The sequence below is a fragment of the Lutra lutra genome, chromosome 10 (assembly GCF_902655055.1).
Source record: "Lutra lutra chromosome 10, mLutLut1.2, whole genome shotgun sequence".
Classification (NCBI taxonomy): domain Eukaryota; kingdom Metazoa; phylum Chordata; class Mammalia; order Carnivora; family Mustelidae; genus Lutra; species Lutra lutra.
Genome location: NC_062287.1, coordinates 103,092,137 through 103,103,307, shown reverse-complemented (window position 1 = coordinate 103,103,307; position 11,171 = coordinate 103,092,137).

Below are 11,171 nucleotides of genomic sequence, written 5' to 3'. Positions count from 1 at the left end.
GTGAACAACCAAGAATATCAAAACAGTTTGTGTCTGTAGGAGGAAAAGTGTTGAAAAAAATTAGTCTAGCATTCAGGATGGTAATTTTTAATGTAGGATAGGGATATACAGCGTAATAACTTGAGGAGGGAGACACTTTTTCTAAAAACAGTTGCCTTTCCCTCTAATGAAATTTAACATGCTTCCTTTATGGCGTGTGTGCACCACAAGGCAGACACGGTCTCTTGTTTTGAGAATCCAGCTATTGTGAGCCCCTGGGAGTGAAGAGGGTATAGAACTGTCTTTTTAAATGTGTTAAGGTAGGAAAGAGATAAAAAACCTCTGATTAGGGCCTTAATGACTGGACAACCTTATGGCTAATTCAATCAGCTGTGCAAAAAGTAATCACTACTATGACTTAAATAAAGCCAGGGATTTGTCATTTCAGTCTAAAGTAACTGCTTTCCAGCCAACACTCAAAGTTTCTTAGGAATCTATAGGAGGATTTGGGGAAAAGGTTCTAGGTTTTCACCAGTTTTATGATAACTTCTAGGATGAGATTTAGCCTAGGAATTGAAGAGAGTGATTTTTCTCTTTCATATTATCTCAGAACTTGTTATTTGTCCTTGAACCAGCAGTAGACAATGGGCATACAATTATTCAGTCGTGTCTGTTCTCGGTTGGCCATAAATGAACAAGTAAGTATCTACCTGTATGCCCTTGGAGAAGTTACTTGGGCTCTGTGTGCCTTAGTTCCTTATCTGCAAAATAGGAATAATAATAGTAATTGTCTCATAGGCTTATTGTGATGAATTAAACGACTCAGTATATACAAGCACTTAGAATAGTGCTGGTTGATAGAAAATGCTTAAGAGATGAGCATTATTATTATTGTTGTTCTATAATAATATCTGTTTATCACCATTTGAGCCAAAGAAATAGAAGCCTTTTCCTTAGTTTGTTAAAAAAAAATGTGGTCTTCATGGTAGCTTTGATGCACTGGAAAGTGGGACAGCAGAGACTAGAGTGAAAGTTGTTTGGGTATTTGTTAAGTATTCTTAAGTTATCAGACCTGCAATTATTTCTCTCATGTCCACCACTTTATAGGTAGGTTACCTTATGCAAGTTACTTACAGGCTCTGTTTTTCTCATCTGTACAATGAATAATAATAATTGCATCTACCTCATGGAATTGATACAAAAACTAAGTGAGAATGCATGAAAAGGGCTTAACTTAGTGCCTGGTATAAAGTAATACTTAATAAATGTTAGCTCATATTATTAATCAATTTTGTATAAATCAAGAGAAATCCAAACTAATGTGCTAAGAAGAGGCAAATTAGATAGCTTTGGGATATCTACTCAAACTGGAACACAATAGTCTCAGTAAAAAGGCATGCCTGTACATCTCATGTCTGCTTCTTCTTCTATGTGTAGGAAGCAGTCATTAGGAAAATAGAACTCAAGTTCATAGAAGTGGCCACACATGGGAATGCTACCATTGTACCAACTCTATCAGCCATGTGGTCACCTTGCCTTTCCTTATATCCAGTTTTCCCCTCCACCTTTCCTTATCTGTACTTTAGTTTACTGAAGTCTTCTCTTTCAATTTACCTTTGGTAGCTAATCTTAAATTCTCCTAATGCCCAAAGTCATTGGAACAAAACAAACAAACAAAGGAAAATATGCCTCATGCTTTGGACTTACATGGAGCTGTCCCTGGTCCATTATCATCTCTAAATTTTTTTGAACAAAGATTCTGAATATAAGAGCTTTAGAAAATCTCTCTGGTTCAGCCACATACATGTTCACAGCTAATGGAAATTTTCTTCTTGCATTGAGAAGATATAATGTACTTTTTTTTCCTTTTTTAAAAAAAATTTTTATTTTTCAGCGTAACAGTATTCATTATTTTTGCACCACACCCAGTGTTCCATGCAATCCATGCCCTCTCCAATACCCACCACCTGGATCCCCCAACCTCCCACCCCCCCCCCCCTTCAAAACCCTCAGATTGTTTTTCAGAGTCCATAGTCTCTCATGGTTCACCTCCCCTTCCAATTTCTCTCAACTCCCAACTGCCTTCTCCTAACCCCCCATGTCCTCCATGCTATTTGTTATGTTCCACAAATAAGTGAAACCATGTGATAATTGACTTTCTCTGCTTGACTTATTTCACTCAGCATAATCTCTTCCAGTCCCGTCCATGTTGCTACAAAAGTTGGGTGTTCCTTTTTTTTGATGGAGGCATAATATTCCATAGTGTATATGGACCACATCTTCCTTATCCATTCGTCCGTTGAAGGGCATCTTGGTTCTTTCCACAGTTTGGCGACCGTGGCCATTGCTGCTATAAACATTGGGGTACAGATGGCCCTTCTTTTCACTACATCTGTATCTTTGGGGTAAATACCTAGTAGTGCAATGGCAGGGTCATAGGGAAGCTCTATTTTTAATTTCTTGAGGAATCTCCACACTGTTCTCCAAAGTGGCTGCACCAACTTACATTCCCACCAACAATGTAAGAGGGTTCCCCTTTCTCCACATCCTCTCCAACACATGTTGTTTCCTGTCTTGCTAATTTTGGCCATTCTAACTGGTATAAGGTTGTATCTCAATGTGGTTTTAAAACCACATTGAGATATAATGTACTTTTGCAGTTTTCCCAAGTGCCAAAGAGAAAATAACGATCATTAATAATTGTTAAATATAGTGCACAATGTGGGGTTTGGTCGTGGGACTTGAATAAGGCAAAAAGGATCTGGGGTTTATAGTAAGCCACATGTTAAATAAAACTTCCTAAATAAGTGCATTTATTATGGGACATATAAATAGACATATATTTAACAATATATTTGGCACTAATAGAATCAGGCATTTCATAGCTCTTTGAAGTAAGACAAGGTACAGCTGTCCAGGGGAGATAGGCAGTTAGCTAACTGAAGATGAATTCACTTCAGTAAAATTAGCATAATTCAGGGTGTGTCACTCATCTTTGCAACTTCTGAAGACTTTTTTCAGATGGACTTGAATTACCAAGCTCAGAATAGCTAACTACATAAGCCAGATGCCATTTTTAGTTTTCATGGAAGAACAAAACTGCCAAGCTTGTACTTGAGCTAGTGGCACAATTCTTTGACTTGATGAGGAAGTCGCATATAAAAACAAATTAAAATTGAAAGTCTGTTTGGAGAGAAAGTGGGTAATGTGTGTCAGTGCCTGGTGTGCCCAACTACAGAGTTCAGACAGGCTGAGAGGCCCTGGGCCAGGGCACTGACAATTTCTCTCCCAAAGTATTCATCTTCCTCTCTTCTGAGTGACCACCTTCCCATCTAATCACTATATTTAAAAAAATCACTATATTCACAGATCAATTAATAGATTTTCCATCTTTGGTTGTAGGAAATATTTGTCTCTAAAATGCCTCTATTACATATTTTATTTATTATGATATGATTTTGTGGCTTGATTTTTAGTTTTCAGAAACCTGGTTATTGTCCCTATGTACCACCTATATTCCCCTAATTTTGGGGTAGGTATAAATGATTACTCTCTCATTTATTCACTCACTCACACACTTGGGAATTAGTGAGTGATACATTAAATGGGTTCTGATGAGAATTTAAACTTTTTTCCTTAAAGATCAACAGTTTCATGCTTCTAGTCATAAACCTAGAGAAACCCAGAGCTTGCCTATTCTGTGATCATACACGTAAATGAGGAAACACTTGCAATTCACTTCCTTGTGTCCCGATAACTGACTTGGATCTCTCTGATCTACAACTGATCTGGGAGAGCCTAAATGTCTTGCTTATACGAAGATATACCATGTATTCCAGCATTATCCCATCAGCTTGATCTATGGCTACCTTTCTTGAATTCATGTTGGGTCTCCCTGTCTGTAACATCTCCTAAATAACTGGGGGAGATAACCGACTGTTTTATGTAACCTTTGCTGCTTTGATTCCATTGTCACTCTTCTCATCATTTCCTTTCCCCTTCTAATGCTGACCAAGATCATCTATGTGCAATATGGCTAGGGATGAGATTCCCCACCTCCCTATGAGTAAAGAAATAGCTTAGCAGGCTCCTGCAATCATGGAGGATACAAGTTGTATTGTATCAAATGGATGTGGCAGCATCTCTCTTTGATTTTGCCAAACTGGATGAAAGACAGACAAACTTCCCACTTCGCTGAGACCACACTCTAGAACTAGACAGGCATCTTGGACCCAGGGAGACCCCATAGAGGAACAGGCTTCATCTCTCTCTCAAAACAATTTTTTTTTCTGAAATAGAGTCACGGTGTTATATTGGACTTAAATGTCAACATAAATAGAACACTGACATGTGTAAAGTATTTCATTGATACTGTATGAAATATTCTTGTTCAAATAAAACCTCTTTCTTGTGCAGATGAAGGCTGGGTGGTTTCATCTTAAGAAATGTTTAAGGAACAAAATTATTGATGTACATGGACCAGAGGGAGGACGTCCCTGTATTAGACATTCACTGAGACTCATAGTTCATTTTCTAACAACCCAAAGCTAAGGAAGTAGCCTGGTAGGAATCATCTCACCCTTCAACTTGACGCTCAGTCTAGAATTCAGAGATAAGGTCTGAGGCTGAGCTGCAAGAAGGAGTGGTCCATAAACTTTATCAAAAAGAGGTGAGTTCTGAGAAATCCCACATCTCAGGGAACCTAACTGTCCAATATTTCCTTTACTCATTTCATGAATCCTGTTACAGACAGTCTTTATAATTTGCTGTATTATCTGTACCATCTGGTCTAGATGCCACTTTTTTCATTGCAGTCCCTCTTTATACCAGAAGGTAAACCAGAAGGTTTAACACTTTTGGTGTCTGTGGTTTTCAGATCTCTGAAGGCTCTGGAATTGTTTTTCATATACTTGCCATCTCTGGCAGTTTTTCAACAGAAGGCCATGCATGAAATTTTCGTGTTAGCCCGTTAAGTGTCCTTGATGAAGACACTAGACTTTTTTTTTAAGATTTTATTTATTTATTTGAGAGAGAAAGAGAGAGAGCAAGCAGGGTCAGGGAGAAGGACAAGCAGACTGCACTGAGTGGAGCCTGATGCAGGGCTCAGTCTCAGGACTCTGAGGTCATGACCCGAGACTAAATCAAGAGTCACATACTCAACCTACTGAGACACCCAGGTGCCCTGATTTGATACATTTATATATTGTGATATGATGGTCATTATAGCAGACTTAGCACCTCTATCATGTCACATAATTATCATTTCTTATTTGTGGTTGGACTAATTTAAGATCTAGTCTCTTAGCAAGTTTGATGATTATAATACAGTATTATTCCCTATGTTCATTAGATCTTTACATTACATCATTACATTGCCTATATTGCATTACATCTCTAAGACTTATTTACCACTAGTTGCAAGTTTTACTCTGTTTTTGAGTTAAGCTTTTTTAGATTCCATACATGTTACATAGTTTTTGTCTTTCTCTGTCTGACTTATCTCAATATAACATCCTCAAGGGCCATCTGTTTCATCTAAAGTGGCAAGATTTCATTCTTTCTCATGGCTAAATAATATTCCTGTGTGTGTGTGTGTGTGTGTGAGAGAGAGAGAGAGAGAGAGAGAGAGAGAGAGAGAAATACATCACATTTTATCTATTCATACATTGATGAGCACTCAGGTTATTTTTGTATCTTGGCTATTGTAAAAAACATTACAATAAACATGGGAATGCAGATATCTCTTTGATCCCCTGTTTTCATTTCCTTTGGGTGTATACCTAGTAGTGGAATTACTGGAACTGTATGATATTTCTATTTTTAACTTTCTGAGAAAACTCCATGCTGTTTTCCATATACATTCCCACCAGCAGTGCAAGAGAGTTATCCTCACCTACACTGGTTATCTCTTGTCTTCTTGATGGTGGCCATTCTAACAGATGGGTAGTGATAGCTCATTATGGCTTTTCCCTAATGATTAGTGAGGTCGAGCGTCATTTCATGTAGCTGTTAGCCATTTGGCTATTTTCAGCATGTGTCGTTAAACTGAATTTGACAGTGTCCTTTCTCTACCACCACATGGTAAATTTTCACTTGCAAGAGACCTTAGAAGGGTTCAGAGTAGAAAGGGGAGGAATCTCAATTCAGTAAATCTTTCTGTGACTTTGTGTACCCACTTGAGTTCCAAGGAGCTAGGGAAAGAATGCTCCCCTCTCACACCCTGCCATCTTGGCTTCCATCATTTATATTAACAGGACCCTCAGTGTTCCAGTATATGAATAATGCCTGGCACTTTGTATGCACTTAATATTTGTCAGAAGAATTAACCCAAGTATTTTACTACAAACTTAGTATTTCGGTTCTTTCTCTCCTGCTCCCCCCACCCCCACCAACTGCATTTTATTCCCTTTGGGAGTCTCATCACACTTCAATTTGGGAGTGACATTCCTAGACTACAAGGACTTCAAATTTGGCCTAACTCAAGATGGTGTGAGGGGGGCGCCTGGGTGGCTCAGTGGGTTAAGCCGCTGCCTTCGGCTCAGGTCATGATCTCAGGGTCCTGGGATCGAGTCCCGCATCGGGCTCTCTGCTCAGCAAGAGGCCTGCTTCCCTCTCTCTCTCTGCCTGCCTCTCCGTCTACTTGTGATCTCTCTCTGTCAAATAAATAAATAAAATCTTAAAAAAAAAAAAAAAAAGATGGTGTGAGGGGATTTCTACTTTGCCCAAAGTCATATGGTCACAGCCCGGACTTTGACTTCTGGCCAGTCTGACTGCATTTCAACTGTGCATTTGCGTTCAGTTTTTATTCTTTTTTTTTTTTTTTTAAAGATTTTATTTATTTATTTGACAGAGAGAGATCACAAGCAGGCAGAGAGGCAGGCAGAGAGAGAGGAGGAAGCAGGCTCCCTGCTGAGCAGAGAGCCCGATGCAGGGCTCAAACCCAGGACCTGGGATCATGACCTGAGCCGAAGGCAGCGGCTTAACCCACTGAGCCACCCAGGCGCCCCGCGTTCAGTTTTTATTCTTAAGGTGACACCACATTAAATCTTCTTAGCCCACACTTCCGTATCCCAGTCATTGCTGCTGGCATGTCCTGGAGCTGTGGGCATCCTCGCCCGCCACGTCCCCAGGCTCTCGCATGGCCCAGGAAGGAGGGCACCACCCGGCCAGTCACGTGCAAGTGTTGAGGTGGTCTGCTGCATGCCAGGCGGTATCGCGGGCCTCGACTTCCTGGCCTGCGGCGTCACTCCTGAACCGCGGAGCCCAGTGCCGCTCCGCTGCATCACGAGGACATTGCTCCTCCCAGTTCACTAGGTCCACCCTCTTTTTCCGAGTCAGTTTCTGTACACCTTCCGGGGTGACCCCAGCCCTAGGGACCCGCAGCACAACTTACATATGAAGTCTCCCCTTCGCGGCTGTCACAACTCACCTTCCATATGCAGCGCTCCCTGCACATGATGAGCCCCACGAAGTCTGACAGCGCGTGAAGCGCATGCGCATCAGGTCGGACATGCGCAGTGGCTTCCCCGACGTGGGGCAGGTCAAGGCACGCAGGGTGTTCCAGCTTGGTTGCCTTGGCCTGGGGATCAGCCACAGGATCCAGGGAGCGCTTTGTCCTTGTCCTTGTCCTTGTCCTTGCCTGCGCTGGGCCCTTGTCGGGCATCATCTGGGCCATTCCTGGGGCGACCTTGGGCATGAGGGGTTGTGGGACCCTCCACGAGGGGCTCCTCACTGCTTCTCTAAGCCTTCATCTGCCGGGCCGTCTCCTCCTGGAGGGAAGTGTTCTCCAGGATTACCTGTCGCTCACTCAGGAGGCCTTCTGGGGTGGCGACAGACCCAGGCAGGTCTGTGGAGAGTCACTGTCTCTGCCTAAGGGCTGCACGGCATCCCAGCTGGGGGATGGGGGGGGGCGGTGAGGCGTTCTGGTGTTGGATCCTGAGGCCGCTGTGCCTGTCTTCTCACCAGGGGTGTAGACAGCCGTGCTGCTGCAGTTCTTGTGGGCGGTGTCGTCCTCACAGACGGCACCTTGGTTCTTCCTCTGCACCAATATTTTGGTTCCTAAGACCAAGTTGTTACTTAGCACTGTAAGTCAAGAACTTACATCCAGCCAAGTTCCTGAAAGTATTTTACAAACAGTAAGAGGAATCATTCATGTGGCAGGTAAGTTCTCTGTAGAGTGTTTTAAGGGAAATACGGTTATATGACTATTTAATTTTTAGGCTGTACTACATTGTAACAACATATCTTTACTTTTTTGTTTTTAAAAGAATTGGTCTCGTAGTGAATTGAAATTGTGATTCGGAGGGTCTTGTTTCGCAGATCATTTAAAATGTAGTGAAATGATTTATTTTGGATGCTATGTGTGAGATACAGAATTTCTGTTTTTCAGTCAACTCTGACATATTTAAATTTAATTTTTAAATTATGGTCTAACTTTAATTTTGTAATAAAAGCAAAATGTGATTTTATCATATCGTATCTATACATATATATTTATACATACTTTTTACTCAGATATAAGGCCTTAAACATTAAAAAATGTGGTTGTAAGAGTATGTTGTAGCCATTAGTAAAATAACAGTATAAGCTAGTTACCTTTTTATGAGTAGAGGTGCAGAATAGAAATTAGGATAGAAATGAATATGATTAAAAATATATAAACATATAAACAAAAATTTTCATTTCAAAGGTAATAAAAGGAAATTAAAAGTTTTTTTAACCTAATGAAATATCAGTTAAAAAAAACAACTGTTAAAATAATTTTTAAATTGCATTATCTAAATGCTGGGGAAAATACCACTAACAATGGTATATAGTCAGTTGTTTCTACTGAAAATATAAAATGGCTTAAGAAATTTGAAAATAGGGGCACCTGGGTGGCTCAGTTGGTTGTGTCCAATCTTGATTTCAGCTCAGGTCTTGATATCAGGGTTGTGAGCTCAAGCCCTGCATTGGGGTCCATGCTAGGCGTGGATCCTACTTAAAACATTTTTTTGAAAATATAGTTGTGACATGTGAGCAAACATAATGGGCTGAATCCATACATTTGCCTTGACTTCTTCCTTGAGCCTGCCTAAAATGGCAATGAAATATATTTTTAAACCCATAAAATCACTAAGATAGGTATACCAGGAAAAAGGACAACAGAAGCTGAAGGTGGAAGCAGATCTATGAGGAATAACCCACTCAGTTTCAAGAAATCAGGAAGCTATTGGTGTTGGGTAGATGGGACAGGAAAGCCAAGAAGACACAAACCGATTTCCATTACACAGCCCTCAGAAGGATCAGGAATTGTGGGCTCTAGGGACCTGCATAGTGGGCGGGGCTTAATACTGGAGATTTGATTGAAAATATATTAAAAGTAACTTGACTTCTAGACCAGCCTGTCCCCTCTTGTATACAGGAAACTCCACCCATCCTCATCATTCCTCTCTCCCTCTAGTAGAATATTGGAGGTTTCTTCTCTGAGGAATTGAACTAAGATATATGGGCCCAGGGCCATCAGACAGATCTATGGGGGAAATATAAAAAAGTAGAGGGATGAAGTAATATCTGCATAGTGAAAAATCTTCACTACTAATATCTACATAGGGAGACTCTTTCTCCACTGCACACATACTCTATTCACTTACTCAACTCTCAAAATACTCCTAGCTAGGTTGATACCTCTTGGTTAGGAAACTGGAGAATTCTGGGTAGAGAAAAACCTGCCCATGATTACAGCAGATGTTCTTCACAGCAATTGAGAAGTGCTCCCCAGATTGCCTAGCAGGAAGGTCAGCAGAAGAGAGTTTCTGGTCATAAACATCAAGCCTCAAATCTTGCTTTTAGGTGTCTCTCAGAGGCTGTAAAGAAGTCAAAGTCATCAGTTTCTGGGTAAAAGCAAGCCTGTAATATGCTCCATGGTAGCTTCCCAGAGACTGTGTGAGACTCCAGAAATGATGGCTGTTGTGTGTGTGTGTGTGTGTGTGTGTGTGTGTGTGTGTGTGTGTGTGGCAAGACCCAATTCCCAGAGGTCTGAACCTGTCAGAGATTCCAGGACATTAAGTTGACCAGGGAGAAGAATTACCAGATGAGGGGTACTGTGGACACTCAGAATACAACCAAGAGAATTTAAAGAGAATTTTTAGACTGGAAGAGATTATGCTGAGTGAAATAAGTCAAACAGAGAGAGTCAGTTATCATATGGTTTCACTTATTTGTGGAGCATAACAAATAGCATGGAGGACAAGGGGAGTTAGAGAGGAGAAGGGAGTTGGGGGAAATTGGAAGGGGAGGTAAACCATGAGAGACTATGGACTCTGAAAAACAATCTGAGGGTTTTGAAGGGTTGGGGGAACCAGGTGGTGGGTATTAGAGAGGGCACGGATTGCATGGAGCACTGGGTGTGGTGCAAAAACAATGAATACTGTTATGCTGAAAATAAAAAAAAAGAATTTTAAAAATATATTTTTTCATATATAAGTTTATGAGCTAATTTCATACATATTACATGACTATTTATACAATACCTTACACTTCATGTAGTTACATCACTAGATTTGTTTTTTTTTTTTCTGTTACCATATGAAGATGGCAGGTGAGAAATTATACTGCAGATATTATAGATAGAACCTTTGGGCACAGAGAGGTCTGCCACTTTCTTCCCACATTAGCAAGAATTCATTTGAATCTCATGAAGTGTGATTTGTGGAACACGCATGGTTCTTTCTCACCAGAAATATGTCCTCTATTGCGTGGCCATGGTGCCCACATTCTTTACTTTTGGTGTTATACCTTTAAAACTATTTGAAGAATCTGCTCAGTTTAAGGATTAAGTTATTACAGTTCTTATCAGGGAGAAATAAAACTACCAGCCTATCAGCAAGAGTTAAATAATTAATTCATTGCCTACCCATCTCTTTCTACCTAGAAGTGAGAATAGTTGAAGTAGATCAAACCAAGAACGGGAACTTATGTAAAACATCTCTATATCCCTAATAACTGGCAAGGTAGATGACCTTCATTTTCAAAAAACTAGAAACAAACAAGCAAAAATGTTTGTGGGGATGATAAGTAGGTATTTTTAGTGAAGGATTAGTAATGCAGCATAACATGTTGGGGAGAACTCCAAATCAGAACATAGAAATTACACTATTAATAGAAGGCATGGTAGTACCACAGCCCCTTGTAAGTGCTTTATAGGCATTACC